The 19,131-nt window shown below is 39.0% G+C and overlaps 1 protein-coding gene across 3 annotated transcripts in view; it reads right to left on the bottom strand.

Moving 5' to 3' along the window:
* Dora (zinc finger SWIM domain-containing dorado) overlaps positions 1–19,131 on the bottom strand; it is a 729,579-nt gene that overhangs the window by 246,809 nt on the left and 463,639 nt on the right. The gene's annotated exons all lie outside the window — the stretch shown is intronic.

The following is a 19,131-nucleotide window of genomic DNA, read 5'->3' as shown; positions in this document are numbered from 1 at the left end:
TTAGATGTATGTATTCTTTTAGATTTGCGAGTTCTTCTGTGCTGCATTAATGCCATTGTTTTTTGCCATAGGCCAATTGTACATTATACGCGCCAGTATATATTCGTTTAATTGTAGATTGTTACCGATTATTGGTGTTTTTCATATAAGTATTAGTGTTCATACAAATTTGTAATCAAGTTAACCTAGTTTGGTTATCTTCATTCCATTATGGCCTAAGATAACAAATGAAGATAACCAAACTAGGTTAACTTGATTACAAATTTGTATGAACACTAATACTTACATGAAAAACACCAATAATCGGTAACAATCTACAATTAAACGTATATATATATATATATATATATATACACATACACACATTATGATATTTTATCATTATGATAATCAGTTGTGGAAGTTTCCTATTGCTATCAAAAACTCTAGAAGTTTTGTAGTGAACTTTTGGACTGTGTGATACAAAATTGTAAAGAAGGGTACTACATTAAGAGTATTACAAGATATTTTATTGATCATATTGTGATAATTTTGTAATCAAATTTTATTGCATGTCTCTTGGGATAACTGCTGATGGTGATTCACCTATGAATTGTGATCTGTTTCCTTGCATTGCATGTATCCTTTAGATGTTACCTATCTCCCCTAAACGTTTGTAACAATATTTTTGAGACACCCTGTATATATACATACACATAGTTATATATTTCTGTAGTCAAGCATTGCATGTCTGCTGAACTGCCACTAGCTGATAGTGATATATTTCTGTAGAAAAGGTGAAAAGATTGCAATGCATTGTGTCAACACTTGGCTTACTAATGGATGACACTGAGTTAGTATTAGTATCAGTAATGGCCGCATGGTGCAAGAAAGCCTATGGCTTATGCTGCACCAAACAAAAAAAAAAACAAAAAAAAAACAACAATAATAATAATTAATAAAAGAAAAGGAAATTAAACCTATCATCTTATGCGCTTCCCTGACCCGAAGGTACTGTTCAGATGACATTTGAATTTCTCCAAACTGTCAGCCTCTACCACCCATGTAGGCAACTTATTACAGTAATTTATAACTCGCTGGCTAAAGTAAAACTTCCTGCAGTCCAATCTAAACATTTCCCTGCGTAACTTGAATTTATGTGCCCTAGTTCTAGCATCATTTATAATCTTGAAAATTTCATCCTCGTTCATTTTACTGATGCCTTTCAGAACCTTAAACACCTCAATCAAATCTCCTCTAAGGTGTCTAGTTTCCAAACTCTGCAACACACATATTCGAAGTCTTTCTTCATAAGGACGCCCTTCTGCCAATCTCAGCAGGCGAGTTACCCGTCTTTGCACCCTTTCAAGAAGCTTTAGGTGTGGTATCCATACTTGAACACAGTATTCCAAGTGTGGTCTAACAAAAGCCTTATATACTGGGATTATCATGTCCCTATCTCTACTTGCAAAAGTTCAATAGATCATCGATAGGACACTATGAGCCTTCCTGGCAACCTGTTTAAAATGCTCAGAGAATTTCATGTCTGACCATATCGTAACACCCAAGTCCCTCTCCTCCAGTACTGGGCGTAGTTGAACTCCACCAAATGAATAAGTTATTTTGGGATTACTGTTTCCCAGGTGTAATACCTTACACTTTGTTGGATTAAAGCATAGCTGCCATTTTTCTGACCATTTCTGAATCCTATCTAGGTCTCTCTGACGAAGCTCAGCTTGACAGTGATCATTAACTACTCTACCAATTTTAACATCATCTGCAAATTTAGACATCACACCCTCTATCCCTTCATTGATATCGTTTATGAAAATTAAAACAACAGTGGTCCTAATACTGATCCTTGGGGAACCCCGCTTCTTACATCAACCCAATCTGAGGAATAGCCATTTATCACAACCCTCTGCCTCCTGCCCTAAAGCCATCCTGGTATCCATCTAAGGATTTTCCCAGTGATTCCAACCTGTTCCAGCTTATAAAGCAACCGTTCATGTGGGACTGAGTCAAAAGCTTTGCTGAAATCTAAATAAACAATGTCGAAATTATTCCCTAAATCCAGCTCGTGAGTGACCCTTTCAAAATAGCGAACCAGATTTGTTAAACACGATTTTCCCTTTACAAAACCATGCTGAGTATACTTGAGAATTTCAATTCGATCCAAATGATCCTGAATTCCACCCTTGATCATTGCCTCCATGATTTTCCCTACCACTGAAGTCAGACTGACAGGTCGATAATTTCCCACTTCATTCTTAGAGCCACCCTTATGTATGGGAGATACATTGGCACTTTTCCAATCCAAGGGAATCTCCCCAGAGTCTAGTTTCTGAGACAGCAATGGATGCCCAGGAGAGTAACAAATTTGGGAGCCTAGCAGTTATTCAAGTGTCTAGTACTAAGCCAAAAGATGCTCTTTCAAAGGGCCGGAAATTAGGAAAGTATCATCATACAGAAAATACTCTGGTTACAAATGAGGTAATTTTAGAAGATTGACTAATTATTAAGAAAACTGGCAATGTATTCTATAATGAAGACAGTTGTTGTTGTTGTTATTTGGTTTTTAGGAGCATTAGCAACTAAGGCCATATTGTTCCATGGATATGCGGTGTTCATTCCCTGACTTTTCCACATTCTCAGTATTTGGTGGTCATGGGCTCGAACCCCAGTCTAATCAAGAGGCATGTGCTACACACTGCTGCTCCTGCCCACCTGGCTACGGAGGCGCCAATCAAGACAGATGGAAGAAAACCAGGGTAGGGCTACTAGGTACTAAAATTGACGAAGTTAATAACTAGTCAATTCTCAAGGGAACTAAAGGGTTTATAGTTATAGATGTGGGAATTAATGACTTAAAACAAAAATGAACTGAGAATTTGGTCAAAAAATATAAGACCATGCTGAAAAAAATCAAAATACAAAGTACTAATTTTTTTCTTTCAAATGTGGTGCTGTAGATCATTTTATGTGTCAATGAGTGTTCAATAGAGATCTCTAGTTTCACTATACAAAGTGGCACTGTGACCAGTCTCATGAGTGCAGCACACGGATAGTTCAAAATGGTGGAGGTTACAGAGTAAGGACTTAAACATATCGAGCAGAGTCGTGATTGAATTTCTTACCAAGGAAACAGTGACACCTATCAAAATCTATGTGCATCTCAAAAATGTTTATGGTGACAATACCGTAGATGTGAGTACAGTTAGGCACTGCGTAAGACCAGTGCTTTTTTTGTAAAAAATAGGTGCCGGTACTCATTCTTTGCTATCAGGAAAAATTGAAAATTAAAAGGATATGAGAAGTACTCTAAAAATTTTTTTCCTGATATTGTTACTTTAGTAGTAATGTTTTTGGAATAAGAACAACAAATTAATTTTTTATTAACACACAGTTTATTAAGCATAAATTTATTATTCAAATATATAAAAAAATAAGTATAATGCGAGTAAAATAAATAAGTAAAACTAATTTCATAATACAAAGTTTTTGTAGAATATTCCAAATGTTTATTAAATTCTCATCAGACACACTATGCCGACTTCTTTTCTTCTGTCTGTATCTGTTGCTGAATGACGTTTGCACAAATCGACATATTTGCTGGATCGAAGTGTGTCACAAGTGGGTCTACAATTTTAAGAAATAGCAGTGAAGAAATTGTTTTTGTCATCAACGAAGCTCTGGTTAGGCTGACGATCAGATTCATTTCTGAAAATCCTCGTTCACATTCACTCAATGAAATTGGTGTCATACTCAGAGCGTTCATCAAATGCTTCTATTCTACCAAAACAGTCTTTTGAAGTAGAAATCCATGAATTGCATCTCTTTCATTTAACTGTAACCTAATTGACAATTTTCACCAAATGCCAACATTTCATGTTTAGAAGGTTTAATACCTTCGTTATCCTCATTTTCCTTTTCTCGTTATTGTTACTAGTTCTAAAAATTTGAATTTTTTTTTTTCTTTTTCTTTTATTTTATTTTTTTTGAAACTGTCCAAAATGTCGGTGTCATTCGGATATTCAGGTACTGTGACCATGTAAACAGAGATAGGGAAAATTTACGGAAAAATGTGGATAACGCACTTCAGCGAAAAAACATGATTATTTGTCAGGGTAAAAGAAAATCGCTCTCTCCTAATTCTTGAATGGGGCGCTTACAATTGATTCGCAGTGGTGTCCAGCCTACGACCTGCATGGAAAGTGAACCAAAACAGCATTTTAAATTTTGTTAATTATCAAAAAAATTTTCTCATTAAATGTTTTGTTCGGTAAATGTAATTGTGTATTGTACTTAATAAAATTTTCGAATATTTTCAATTTTACTTTTGCATGTAACAAGATATGGAAAATGTAGCACGCTAATTTTTCTTGAATCACTCAGTGTACCCCGGCATAAGAAGGCTAACTTTGAATTTTTTTGAATATGGCCCCTGTACAGGAAAAGGTTGGACACTGCTGCTGTAGACGGTTCATCAAAGTCCATTGTCAACATTGGGAATACCCCCTGATCTGCTCACTGTTGACCAGCGCGACTTCTCTGTATGTGGGACAGGTGGTCAGATAGATTTTATGAGTACCACTAAGTTGTAGAATGGTAATCCCATTAGCTCTCTTAATTCATGCAGCAGCACTAATTGCCCGAAGGCTAGAAATGCGAACAGTGCATTTCAAGTTAAGTCTGTCCTAATCCATTCATTATACGAAAATTTTCTTTGCTCAATGGAAACTACTGTATTTTAAATATAACTTCTAAAGGGAATTTTAAAAAAAATTCGCTATAAAAGGACCTCTGTTCGTGAAACAGAGGTCCGACTGAGTAATTTAGAATTCTAAAAATAGTTATAAAGTTTTATATAGAAAATATCTTAACAATAGCCAGCGAAAAATGCAAATTTAGTTAAATAACTTTAAACTTATTTGAATAGCAGGTAAATATGAAAAAAATTTACGGAATATTACAAATTTCGAAGTGTACTGCATCCAAATGTCACACGTCACTGTTAATAAAGATGCCGGTATGCTGTACCATTGAGTACCGTCACAAAAAAAAAAATCACTGGGTAGACACTTTAAGAGTAAGAGTGAAAAAGGTTAAAGAGTAAGACAATTTAAGAGGGAAAGGGAAAGTGGGGATACTGACTTTGTTGACAAGTCCTCAAAGTGGCCGACCAGTAATGCCAGTGACAACAGACAAGAGCTGGATCAAAGAATACCATCGCATCACAACATGTAAATTGTGCGATGCAGTAGGTATAAGGAAACCCGCTGTGAAAACCATCATAGAGGAATTAGGCTTCAGGACTCGCTGGGCACAAAATTTGTGCCCAGTGAGTCCCGAAAATGCTGACACATGAGCACAAAGAAGCCTGGAAAGTCATCTGTACGGAACTTCTCCAGCAGCAAGAGAGTGAAGGAGGATTTTTCTTTCACACATATTCACAGGTGACGAAAACTGGGTCCACCACTATGACCCTGAAACGAAGGAAGTGTCGATGGAGTGGCACCATCAAAATTCACTGTGCAAGAAGTTCAACAGACAGCCTTCTGTCAGTGAAATCGTGGCAAACAGTGTTTTGGTACAAAGATGAGGTCTTGCTTGTGGACTTCTTGGAACATAGCACCACAATCAACGCAGATCGATATGTGGAAACATTGAAAAAGTTGAACGCCCGAATTCGTAGAATTTGACCAGACAAAAACCTTAATGAGGTTCTTCTTCTCCATGACAACACACAACCCCACACCAGTCTGCGCATGATGGACACCATTGCAAAATTCAGGTGCACTGTTCTTGCTCACTCCTCTCACACAGCCTGGATCTTGCGCCTTCCAGCTATCACCTCTTTAGCCCACTGAAGCAGAGCTAACATCTCTTTAGTCTGCTTTGAGGAACCCATTTTGTGGACGACGATCAGCTCAGGCATAGTGTTGTCAAAGCCCTCTGGAGAAAGAGTAAAGACTTTCACATGATTGGAATATAGTATCTAACTCAGAGATGGTGGAAGTGCATAGAAAATGATGGTGACTTTTGATGTGTTGGTGGTCGGCTTGGGGATCCTTAGCTATCGATCGCAGACAGTCAAGCCATTCATGTGTCTTTGGAAGAAAGAAGTCATAAAATAATTTTATTTGATTGAATTCAAGAGTTCGGTGTGCTGAAGTATTCTACAAAAGAGCATTGAGGTAGTCTCTTATTTTTTTATATATATAGAATTTGATACAAATGCATTATGAAAATATTTAAAGTATTCGTCCTGATGGTCGCAAACGTTCTCTCCAGTTGAAAAGTAAATATAATTTACCCAAGTGGTCAGGAGCAGAAGTGCAGTAGCACACTCTTTGATCAGACCGGAGTTCAAGCCCCTGACTACTAAATATGGTCAATCTGTCAATATGTACTGCACCAGTGTGAAAGATTATGGTCCATTTCCCTTAACATGAATTGTTGACAAGGCTTCATCCTGAAGTGGATTGATAATGGCTGCTCTTTACCTTACCTTACCCTTATAAGAGAAAGAAAACACAGCTTAAAGATTTAACTGAGCAAAATAAAAACACAGTCAGTTACAGGCCATTGAATGATAATATTCTATATTAGCATTACTTGAGGCATATGATGCAAGAAAATAAGTTTATATAGCATTAGCCAAAAAAAAAAAAAAAAAAAAACACCCTTCCCATTTCACCCATCCAGTCACTCCAAATGTTTGTCTAGTTCAGCCTTAAATTTATTTAAGCTAACAACTTTCACAACAACAGATAAAAGTCTGTTCCAGCAATCAACTACCCAATGGCTAAAGGCAAACTTCTGCACATCTATTAAACAATTGTCTTTTCCCAATTTGAATCTATGCCCCCTCAGGTTCTTAATATGAGCAAGCTGAAGTATCCCATCAGCATTGAGCATACTAAAACCATTCAGATCACCTCACAGGTGCCTAGTCTTCATATGCTACAACTTGTAGAATTTAAGCTTCTCTTGGTAAGAGCACTCCTTTGTTCCTCTTATCAATCTTGAGGCCCTTCTCTATGCTCATTCTAGCAACTCTACATCCTTTGTAAAATAAAGCCTACAGACCTGTATTCAGAACTCACGGTGTGGACTGACCACTGCCTTATAGAAGGGGATAATCACCTCCTTGTCTCTGCTAGCAAAATTCCTATATATCATTGAAAAAACTCCATGACCTGCTATGACAGCCTGTCATAGCAGGACATGGCAGGTCTCCACTGCTCAGAGAACTTCATATCTGACTGCAGAATTACCCATAGATCTTTTTCATTCTCCACCTCCCTGAGTATAGTACCACACAGTTGGTATGTTTCTCTTGGATTACTGCTACCCATATTATTATTATTATTATTATTAGCCATATGGTGCAAGGAAGCCTGAGGCTTATGCTGCATCAGCCAAAAAAAAAAAAAAAAAATTTCCCTTTTACCCTGAGAGAGAGAAGTAGAAAGGAATCACCAAGGAAGAGAAAAATGATGATATCCATCTCAGGACCCTGGGTGTGCCAAGCCCATACTCACCAGATGTGAACCCCTGGGGGTAAATATGTGGTACTTTGCATTTGTCAATGTTAAACTTTAGTTGCTATTACTCAGCCCATCTGCCTAACTTTTCTAGATCCTGTTGCAGAATCAATACTGTCTTTACTATCATTATCAATCTTGCCAACCTTAGAATCATCTGCAAACTTCAATATTAAGCCTGATATACCTTCATCGATATCACTGATAAATACACAAAACAACAACGGACCCAACACTAAACCCTGGGGGACTACACTAATAACCTTAGTCCACATAGAGCAGTGTCCAATTTTTACCACTCTCTGCCATCTCCCACTCAACCATCCCTTTATCCATTGCAGCAACTTGCCCTTAATGATATACTGCTCCAATTTGTAAAGTAGTTTTCCATGTGCAACAGTATCAAAAGCTTTCCTGAAATCCAAATATATGATCACAAAATTATTTTTTCCATCCAGTTCCTTTGTGACCACATTGTAGTCCCCAATCAAACTGGTCAGAAAAGACTTTCCCTTAACAAACCCATGCTGTGTCTGAACGATTACTGCAGTCTTGTCTAGGTGATCCTGCATCACTTCTTTAACCAGGGACTCCATTATTTTCCCTGGAACAGAAGTTAAAATAACAGGTCTATAATTATAGTGTCTAGAAATTAGGCATGAACTCAGCATTATGATTGGTATCGATGAGAGCTTGAGGTGTAGGGTAGATTCCCTCAAAGAAATTAATATGAGGGGCCTGTCAAGCTCTCAGCTGCCCAACTCAGCGCCAGAGCTTACACTTGTGCATCAAGCAACACAGCGGCAATCTCCAAGGAAGAATGCACTGGTCCTACAGGAGTTAGTTATTGTTGTTGAATTTAATGTCAGGGAGATGGGTAATATATTGTGTAAAAAGGATAGATGGAATAGGACCAGGTATGTTTGCCAGGGGCAAAAGTTGATGATGTTGTAAAGCAGATATCATCTTTTAAGGACACAAAGGTGATATTGTTGTAAACGTTGGCACCAATGACATTAAGAGTAGGAGATTTGCAGATTTACTTAACAATACAGGTCAATGTTGAAAAAAAGTTGAGAGTTAGGTTAAATTTGAACGTGTCTGTAAATTTGCCAAGACGATAGGAGGGAGTATATGATGAGAGCCTTATCTATCAATTCGGCCCTGGAGGGATTGTGCAAGGCTCATGGGGTAGAATTTTTTTCAGCGTTATCTGTGCTTGTTAACAGCAGAGACTACTTCTACAGGAATGGGATACACTTAAATAGAAAGGGTGCAAGAGTGCTTGCTGATGCTATTGAGGCAGCGTTAGGTGGGTCAGAAAACTGACAGCTTGGGAAGGGGATTCACAGACTAAAAGGTTAAAATTAGCCACAGGCACAGGAGAAGGTGATTCTTGCACTACTTCAATTAGCATGAGCAGCAGCCTGGAGCAAGGGGGGCTGGGGGTTTTCAGGGACTGATGACAGTCATCATGAAACAAATAAATACATGGGCTGTGTTAGGGTAACTAAGAATAAGAATAGGTCCATCAATACTTGCATGTATACCAATGCAGAAGTATAGTAAATAAAATTGATGAATTTGAAGTGCTGATCAAGACAACAAAGGCAGATATTGTTGGGATATCAGAGACGTGGTGCCACACAGATATTAGGAATATAGAATTGGAATTTAGGGAGTACAGTGTGTACAGGAAGGGAGAAGAGGTTATGCTGTTCATTAAGAAAAACATAAAATTTAAGGAAGTGCATCCAGTTGATAAAGATGGACAGTGCAATGTTGAGTCAGTTTGGGAAAGCAAAAATATGAGTAGGAGTGTGTCATAGGCCTAATGACTCTAATGAGTACTACGAACAATTGTAGAGAGAAATAGAGCAGGCAGTAAATCAGAATATCTTACAATGGGGGATTTCAACTTCCCAGATATTGACTGGTACTTGTGGTTTGATCGCTCGCACACTAGCAAGATTTTTGTGGATTTATTGGATTGTTTTCTGCAGAAGCATGTTCAAGAGGCAACCAGAGAAGGAAATTAGCATTAGCAAAGGCACATGATGCAAGAAAGAAAGATTATACAGCATCAACAAAAAAAAAAAAAACTTATTTCACCCACTTCCTCAGTCCAAATGTCTGCTTATGTCTGCCTTGAATCTATTTAAGCTATCAACTTCTACAATGACAGATGGAAGTTTGTTCCATCAATCAACCACCCGCTGGGTAAAGGCAACATCTCTCCTACAACCGACTTTCCTCAATTTCAATTTATGCCCTCTCAGGCAATTATTCTGAGCAAGAGGAAGAATCCCATCAGCAATGATCAAGCTCAAACCACTGAAGGCTTTATGCACCTCAATGAGATCACCTCGCAGGTGCCTAGTCTCCAGACACTGTAATTTGTTAAAAACTTAAGCCTTTCTTCGTAAGAGCAACCCTTTGTTCCATTCACTAATCTTGTTGCCTTTCTTTGTACTCGTTCCAGCAGCTATACATCCTTCTTAAAATGAGGCCTCCAGATCTGTTGGCCATTGCTTTATACAAGGGGATAATCACCTCCTTATCCCTGCTAGAAAAATTCCACTATATCATTGACAAGACACCATGAGCTACTCTTGCAGACTATCTGCACTGTTTAGAAAACTTCATATCTGCCTGCACAATTACCCCCAGGTCCTTTTCATTCTCTACCACTGTCGGTGTAGTACAATACAGCTGATATGTTACTCTGGAGGTTACTGCTGCCCATATGAAGTACTTTACATTTGGCAATGTTAAACTTCAGTTGCCACCTCTCAGCCCATCTGCTCAACTTTTCTAGATCCTGTTGAGCAGCGTACTGTTATTAGGGTCATTAACAACACAGCCAAACTTTGTATTGTCTGCAAACATGGATGTTATGCCCGATATACCATCATTAATAAATGCAGAAAACAACAATGGTTCCAACACTGAATTCTGGAGGATTCAACTAATAACAGTCCATGAAGAGCAGTATCCATTGATTACCACTCTCTGTCTTCTCACAATCAATAATCCCTTTATCCATAGCAGCAATTTGCCTCCAATGCCACACTGATCCAATTTGTGCAGCAGTCTTCCATGTGCAATAGTATCAAAAGCCTTTCTAAGATCCAAATATATGATATCAGAATTATTCTTTGCACCCAGTTTCATTGTGACAACATCCAATCCTTTGCACCCAGTTCCTTTGTATCCAATCAAATTGGTCGGTCAAGACTTTCCCTTTACAAACCCATGCTGTGTCCGAGCAATAACTGAAGTCTTGTCAAGATAATCTTGCAGTGCTTTTTTAACCAGTGCCTCCATTAATTTCCCTGGAACAGAAGTTAAACAGGTCTTCAATTACTTGTATCACCCTTTGATCCTCCTTTGTGAATTGGGGTCACATTTGGACATCTCCAATCCATGGGTACCTCCCCCTGAGTCCAATCAAGCTCGCCTAATTATGACTAAGGGTTTGCTTACTACCTTTGCTACCTCCTTTAATAAAACTGGATAGATTCCACCAACCCGAGGTGCCTATCTTATGTTTATCTTCAACAATTTCTCCTCCACTTTGATCTCAGTTAATACAAAATCATCTAGCTCACTGCCAGAGTTAATCCACCTCTGGCATTCTCATTAGCATTAGCATTAGTAGAGGCATATGATGCAAGAAAGCAAGCTTATTCAGCATCAGTCAAAAAAAAAACAAAAAAAAAAAAAAAACACAACCACTACTCCCATTTCACCCCTCCGTTCGTTCGAAATACCTGTCCAGCTGAGCCTTAAATTTGTTTAGGCTATCAACTTCAACAACAAGTGATGGAAGTCTATTCCACAAACCAACTGCCCGCTGGCCAAAGACAAATTTCCACACATCTATCCAACATCCGAACAACTATCCGACATCCGTCCATCCCTGAATAACTCCTCATGTGTGAATGTAGATGCAAAATACTCATTTAGTTTGTTAGCTACCTGAGCAGGATCATCAACAGTTGAACCATCGATATCAAGTGGACCAATCTGATTCATTCACTTCCTTCTAGAGTTTACATAAGTAAAGAACTCTTTGCTGTTTTTCTTTGCCTCCTTTCCCACAGATTTCGTGTAATCTGTCTTTGCCTGCCTAACCTCCTTTGTGACTTGGTTACAGACAAGCTTATAGCTATCTTGGCTTCCATGTCTCCTGTTAATTTATATGTATTCCATGCATTTTTCTTCTCTGTCACATCTCATTAGGGCGCCTCCGTAGCCAGGTGGGCAGAAGCGGCAGGACGTAGCACACACTTCTTGATTAAACCGGGGTTCGAGCCCGTGACCACCAAATACGGAGGATGAAAAAGGTCAGAGGAATGACCACCGCATATCCTCGGAGCAATATGGCCTTAGTTGTTAATGCTTGTAAAAACCAAATAACAACAACAATGTCTCATTAGTTCATCTGACATCCATTTAGGCCTAAACCTTGAACAATATTTCTTAGTTGTCGTGAAAAGCCTAGTAGCTTCCAAGATTAATTCTTTGAAGGCTTCCCATTTTGAATTTGCTGTTGATAACATCATAAGTTGGTCCCACCGTATAGAATTTAAATACTGTCTCAGACCACCACAGTCACCTTTACGAAAGTAAAAACCTTTCCCTTTACCACTGATGGTAGTTACCTCTTTGAGTAAATCCCACTTCAGCACACTGTGATCACTGCCACCTAGTGATTCCTTTATCTACAGATTCTTAATGCATGAAGAATCACTACTGATAATCAGATCAAGAGTATCACTCCTTCTAGTTTCCTCCCAAACATGCTGCTGTTAAAAACAATCATCCAATAAGTCCATAAACACCTTGCTAATGTGTGAGTGACCAACCCACAAATTCCAGTCGATATCTGGGAAATGAAAATCCCCCATTATAAGACACTCTGATTTACTGGCCCACTCTATTTCTCTGTAGAGTTGTTTATTATACTCATCAGAGTCATTATGCCTATAACACACTCCTACTCTCAATTTTGCTTTCCCAATGCTTATGTCACACCAAACTGACTGGACACTGCACTGTCCAGCCATGTCGACTGGGCTGTACTTCCTTGATTTTTATGTGTTTCTTAACTAATAGAATAACCCTCCTCCCTTCCTATCCTGTCTTCCCTTCCTGTACACATTGTACTCCCCAAACTTCATTTCTGCATTCCTTATACCTGCTTGACACCCATCTCTGATATTCCAACAATATCTGCCTTTGATGTTTTGACCATTTCAAATTCATCAAATTTATTTATCAAACTCCTAGCATTGGTGTACACACAAGTATACACCTGTTCCTATTCTTAGCTACCCTAACACAGTCCATGTATTTACTTGTTCCGCAATAACTTCCAGCAGTCTTTGAAATCCCCTGCACCTTGTTTTCCAGGCTGCTGCTCATTCCAATAGAAGCAGTGCTGTTGTTGTTGTTGAGTTTAATGACACATAGGCTGCTAGGGTCATACTGTGTCTTTCTAATGGTGAATATGAAATATTAGCTTAATTGTAATAACTATATTTTATGATATATTCCTATACAATTTAGTAAAGTAAATAGTTCTTTTTCATTAGAATCATCTCCCAGAATCTGCAATAAATTTATTGATTACTGTGTATTAGCTATTGATTTAAAGATGTTTAAGTTGATATTTTGAAAGTGGGGACAGTCCACTAACAAATGGTCAGTTGTACTTGACATGATGTACATTGGGGAGCACTGTCATTAGTTAACAGATACAGGTGAGTATGCCCAATCCTTAGCCTTCCTAAAATTATTTCATCTTGCCTGTTTTTTCAGAAGCTGGAGAGCCACAGCTTTGGTTCCAGTTTTATTTGGTAGAGTTTGTTTCCTGGATAACCTTTCCAGCTTAATGATCAGCTATTTTAACATGCTTTACGGATGATGTGTTTGTAATCTGCATATGGAACTTTAAAAGTCTGCGAAATAGTAGTTTCTAGTTGTTTGGCTGCATGATCTGCTCTTTCATTGCCGGCTATTCCAGAATGTCCTGGGATCCAGCAGAATGTTACATTTTGGTTCAATTCCTTACAGGCAAGTAACTTAGAATGAATCTGTTTTATTCCAGGGTGAGAGGAGTTGGTATTAGTATTTATGGCACAGACAGCACTGAGTGAGTCTGTATATTAAAGCAGATGGAATTAGATGTTCAATAATGTCATCCAGAGCTTTGTTTATAGCATAGAGCTCAGCAGTGAAGATACTGCATTCTACTGGCAATGAGACAAAAGTGCTGAATGAAGGGAAATTTGCTGCAGCACCTACTTGGGTCTCAGTTTTTGATCCATGTGTTTGTATTAGAAAGAGTGTAAGTTGCATGTAACTGTGCGATATTGGAAGGAGACAGGGTGTTCTTTTCCCACTATTGAAAGTAGTCATCATACATTGCACAGATAGTTGTCCAGGGTGGATCTGGTGGCGTCTTGTCCTGAAATATATTGCTGATTTCTATAATCCATGATTGAGCCAGTTCCTTCAATCTAAGTGGAGCAGGTTGGTTTTCATTAGGTTTACTGTTGTAAAATGACCTGCATTCAGTATTGTGACATCTCCAACAAGGGTGAGAGGGAAGATTGTGGATTTTTGCGGCATACATCAGAAGTAATGTTTTTCCGCAAAGATGTAAGGGAGGTTCTGAATGCCCACAGAGCGACTCTCAAAGCACTGTGCTGGATGGTGTTTAATCGTTCTAAAGTACTTTTCCTCGCAGAATCATATACTGAAGAGCCATAGTCCAAGTGAGACCTGATGAGAGCTCTATAAAGATGGATGAGGGTATGACGATTAGCGTCCCATGACATGGATGACACACATCAGAGGATGTTTAATTTCTTCAAGTAGATGGTTCGAAGATAGGCCACATGTGCTTGAAAGTTCAGTTTCCTGTCTAGTATCAGGCCAAGGAAACAGACAGTGTGAGCAAGAGGAACTGGCATGTTATTTATCTTTAGCTCTGGACCAGGATGAAGTGACCGGAGTTTGCTGAAATGAGTGGTAGTGGTTTTCTGTTCAGCAAGATGATATCCATTGCATAAGGTCCAGGACTGAATTCTCATTAAAGTAATTTGTAGCTGTCTTTCGATAGTATTCATACTTTGCGATTGGCAGGATATGGTGAGATCGTCAGCATACATGTATACTTCAATCGTTTTTGGAAGTTCTTCCAAAATATTGTTGACCCTAATCGCAAATAGGGTTGGGCTTAATATGGAACCCTGTGGGATACCCCCTTCTTGAATGTGAGATGTTGACAGAATGTTTTTATATCGGACCTGAAATGTACGCAATTTTAAAAAGTTCTGAATTATTAAAGGGAGATGGCCTCTCAGCTCCAACTGATGCATATCTTTAATAACACCATGACACCATGTGGTATCAAATGTTTGCAAGGCTGCTGTAGCCTAGTGGTCAGGCGCGCGAGTGCATAAGTACATGTGCCTTGAGTGACCGGGGTTCAAGCCCGTATCTGCTGAATACAGTGCTGTTTCTTGTATTCTGCGTATCTTGTAAACTCCTCTGACCGTTTGGTCGTCCCGGAGTATAAACAGAAAATTTATTTATTTTATTTATGAATATCTAGGTTGACCATCACTAGATGTCTCCTGACGAAAGCATAAGAATGTTCGATTCAATTTTTAAAAGTAAATCTAGGGTGGACCTGTTTTTATGGAAGCCATACTGGTGATCAGAAAGGAGATTTTCGGTGAGCCTCTTATGCACCATCCTTTCAACGATTTTGCCCAAACAGCTTGTCAATGATACTGGTCTGTAATTCTGAACTAGAGAAAGATCTTTGCCTGGTTTTACGAGGGTTGCCTGTGCGGACATGCCTTTCTGCCGCTCTTGGAACAGAGAAGTTTTTCTGATTTATTTTCTGCTTTATTAGTTTAAATTGACATATTAACTTATTTTCTAGAGTAGCTTTATATTCCTATTTACGGTACTTAAGTTTAAAGTAACTTAGATAGAGATTTTGTAGGTATTACTTAGTATCGGAAAGGGTATCAAAACCACGTGTTTACCGATCGTAAATAGCCGCCATTGCTACGCGAAAATTAATCAGTAAAATCTATTAATCTTGTCGAACATCATTGGCAATTAAATTGTACTTTTAACTATACATATAACCACTTAGGTTACGTAATATAAATAATTAGTAAAAATAAATAATTAATACATAACTAGATACGGAAGTTATATAAAGGGATTTCGTAGATAACACTCGTTACTGAAACAAATATTTCGTGTAGATAACACTCGTTACTGAAACAAATATATCGTAGCTAACACTCGTAGATTTTGTAGATAACACTCGTTACTGAAACATAAATATAGCTTTATAACTGTGTTGAGATACAAGTTTAGGATTTAATTTTGTACTGAAATTGAAATTTTTATTGAAAGTAAATCGAAATCATGACTCAAACCAGAGCAGCAAAGCAAAAGGCTCAAGCTAATGGGAATGCTGTGCTCAGAGGAGAACTGAGGGGGGCAGTTGCCCTCTGAATCACAGCCTTTTAAGATGCACTATTTGCTTGATGTTTGCGGAGCAGTCAGGTATGGGACATGATACTGCCATGGGGGTTGTCTTTGTATGTGCGCGATGCAAGGAGTGTAAGGAAATCAGGCGTCAACTCAGCATTGTTATGGGCCTATATGAGAGCTTGAAGGACAGGGTGGATGCCCTCGAAGGATTACAAGTGAGGGGCCCATCAAGCTCTCAGCTGCCCACACCAATGCCAGAGCTTGCACTTGGTCATCGCGCAACACAGCAGCAGCTCCCAAGGCAGAATGCGCTGGTCCCAAAGGAACTAGTAGTTGTTGGTGACTCTATTGTCAGGGAAACGGGAAACATACTTTGTAAAAAGGATAGGTGGAACAGGACCAGGGTATGTCTGCCAGGGGCAAAAGTTGATGACGTTGTAGAGCAGATATCATTTTTTAAGGGCACAAAAGGTGATATAGTTGTACACGTTGGCACTAATGATATTAAGAGTAGGAGACCGGCGGAATTACTTAACAAGTACAGGTCACTGATGAAAAAAAGCCGTGAATTAGGGTTGAATTTGAAAGTGTCTGCAATTCTGCCCAGACACGATAGGAGGGAGTATATGATGAGAGCCCTGTCGATCAATTCGGCCCTGGAAAGATTGTGCAGGGCTCAAGGGGTAGAATTTTTTTCAGCCTGGTCTGTACTTGTTAACAGGAGAGACTGCTTCTACAGGGATGGGATACACTTAATTAGAAAGGGTGCAAGAATGTTTGCTGATGCTATCGAGGCAGTGTTAGGAGGGTCGGAAAACTGCTAGATTGGGGGATACAAGGACTAATAGATTAACAGTAGCCACTGGCAGAGGTAAAAGTGATTCTTGCACTGCTTCTATTGGAATGAGCAGCAGAATGGAAAATAAGATGCAGGATATTTCAGAGACTGCTGGGAATCATTGGGGTACAAGTAAACACATGGGTTGTGTTAGGGTGGCTAAGAGGAAGAGCAGGTGCATGTATACTTGCATGTACACCAATGCTAGGAGTCTGGGTTGTGTTAGGGTGGCTAAGAGGAAGAGCAGGTGCATGTATACTTGCATGTACACCAATGCTAGGAGTCTAGTAAATAAATTTGATGAATTTGAGGTATTGCTCAAAACATCAAAGGCAGATATTGTTGGGATTTCAGAGACGTGGTGTCACACAGATATAAGGAATGCAGAACTGGAATTTGGGGAGTACAATGTCTACAGAAAGGATAGACAGGATAGGAAGGGAGGAGGGGTTATGCTATTAGTTAAGAAACACATAAAATCCAAGGAAGTGAAGCCAGTCGACATCGCTGGACAGTGCAGTGTCGAGTCAGTTTGGTGTGACATAAGCATTGGGAGATCAAAATTGAGAGTAGGAGTGTGCTATAGGCCTAATGACTCTGATGAGTATAATAAGAAACTGTACAGAGAAATAGAGTGGGCCAGTAAATCAGAGAGTCTTATTATAGGGGATTTTAATTTCCCAGATATTGACTGGAATTTGGGGGCTGGTCACTCACACACTAGCAAGGCTTTTGTGGATTTATTGGATGATTGTTTTCCACATCAGCATGTTCGGGAGGCAACTAGAGGGAGTAATACTCTTGATTTGATTATCAGTAGTGATTCTTCATGCATTAAGAATCTGCAGATAAATGAACCACTAGGTGGCAGTGATCACAGTGTTCTGAAGTGGAATTTACTCAAAGAGGTAACTACCATCAGGGGTAAAGGGAAGGGGTATTGCTTTCGTAAAGGTGACTACGATGGACTGAGACAGTATTTAAATTCTATACAGTGGCATCAACTGATGATGTTACCAACAGTAAATTCAAAATGGGAAGCATTCAAAGAACTTATCTTGGAAACTACTAGGCTTTACATACCAAATAAGAAATATTGTTCAAGGTTTAGGCCTAAATGGATGTCAGATGAACTAATGAGGCATATGGCAGAGAAGAAAAATGCATGGGATACATACAAATTAACACGTGACACAGAAGCCTATGATGGATACAAGTTGATCTGTAACCAAGTTATAAAGGACGTTAGGCAGGCAAAGGCAGATTACGAGAAATCCTTGGCAAAGGATGCAAAGAAAAACAGGAAAGAGTTCTTTACTTATGTAAACTCTAGAAGGAAGGGGATGAATCAGATTGGTCCACTTGATATCGATGGGTCAACTGTTGATGATCCCTGCTCAGGTAGCTAACAAACTAAATGAATATTTTGCATCGACATTCACACATGAGGAGTTATTCAGCGAGGGGAATGCCAGAGGTGTATTCAACTCTGGCAGTAAGCTAGAGAATCTTGTAATAACTGAGAGTAAAGTGGAGGAGAAATTGTTGAAGATAAACACAAGAAAGGCACCTGGGGTGGATGGAATCTATCCAGTTATATTAAAGGGGGCAGTAATGGAAGTAAGCAAACCCTTAGCCATAATTATGAGAGTTTCCTTGGACTCAGTGGAGGTACCCATGGACTGGAGATGTGCAAATGTGACCCCAATTCACAAAGGAGGATCAAAGGCTGACAAAAGTAATTATAGACCTGTGAGTTTAACTTCTGTTCCCGGAAAATTAATGGAGGCACTGGTTAAAGAAGCACTGCAGGATCATCTAGACAAGACTTCAGTTATAGCTCGGACACAGCATGATTTGGTTAAGGGAAAGTCTTCCCTGACCAATTAGATTGGATACTATGATGCAGTCACAAAAGAACTGGATAGAGGGAATAACTTTGATATTATATTTTTGGATCATAGAAAGGCTTTTGATACTGTTGCACATGGAAGACTGCTGCACAAATTGGAACAGTGTGGCACTGGAGGCAAATTGCTGCTATGGATAAAGGGGTGGTTGAGGGGGAGAAGACAGAGTGGTAATCAATGGACACTGCTCATCGTGGACTAATGTTATTAGTGGAGTCCCTCAGGGTTCAGTATTGGGTCCTTTATTGTTTTCTGTATTTATAAATGATATTGATGATGGTATATCAAGCTTAATGTCCAAGTTTGCAGACGATACGAAGGT

Source organism: Mastigoproctus giganteus, chromosome 2 (genome assembly GCF_048544385.1).
Source record: "Mastigoproctus giganteus isolate SK-2022 chromosome 2, ASM4854438v1, whole genome shotgun sequence".
Taxonomy (NCBI): Eukaryota; Metazoa; Arthropoda; class Arachnida; order Uropygi; family Thelyphonidae; genus Mastigoproctus; species Mastigoproctus giganteus.
This window is presented reverse-complemented; position numbering and strand designations above follow the sequence as displayed.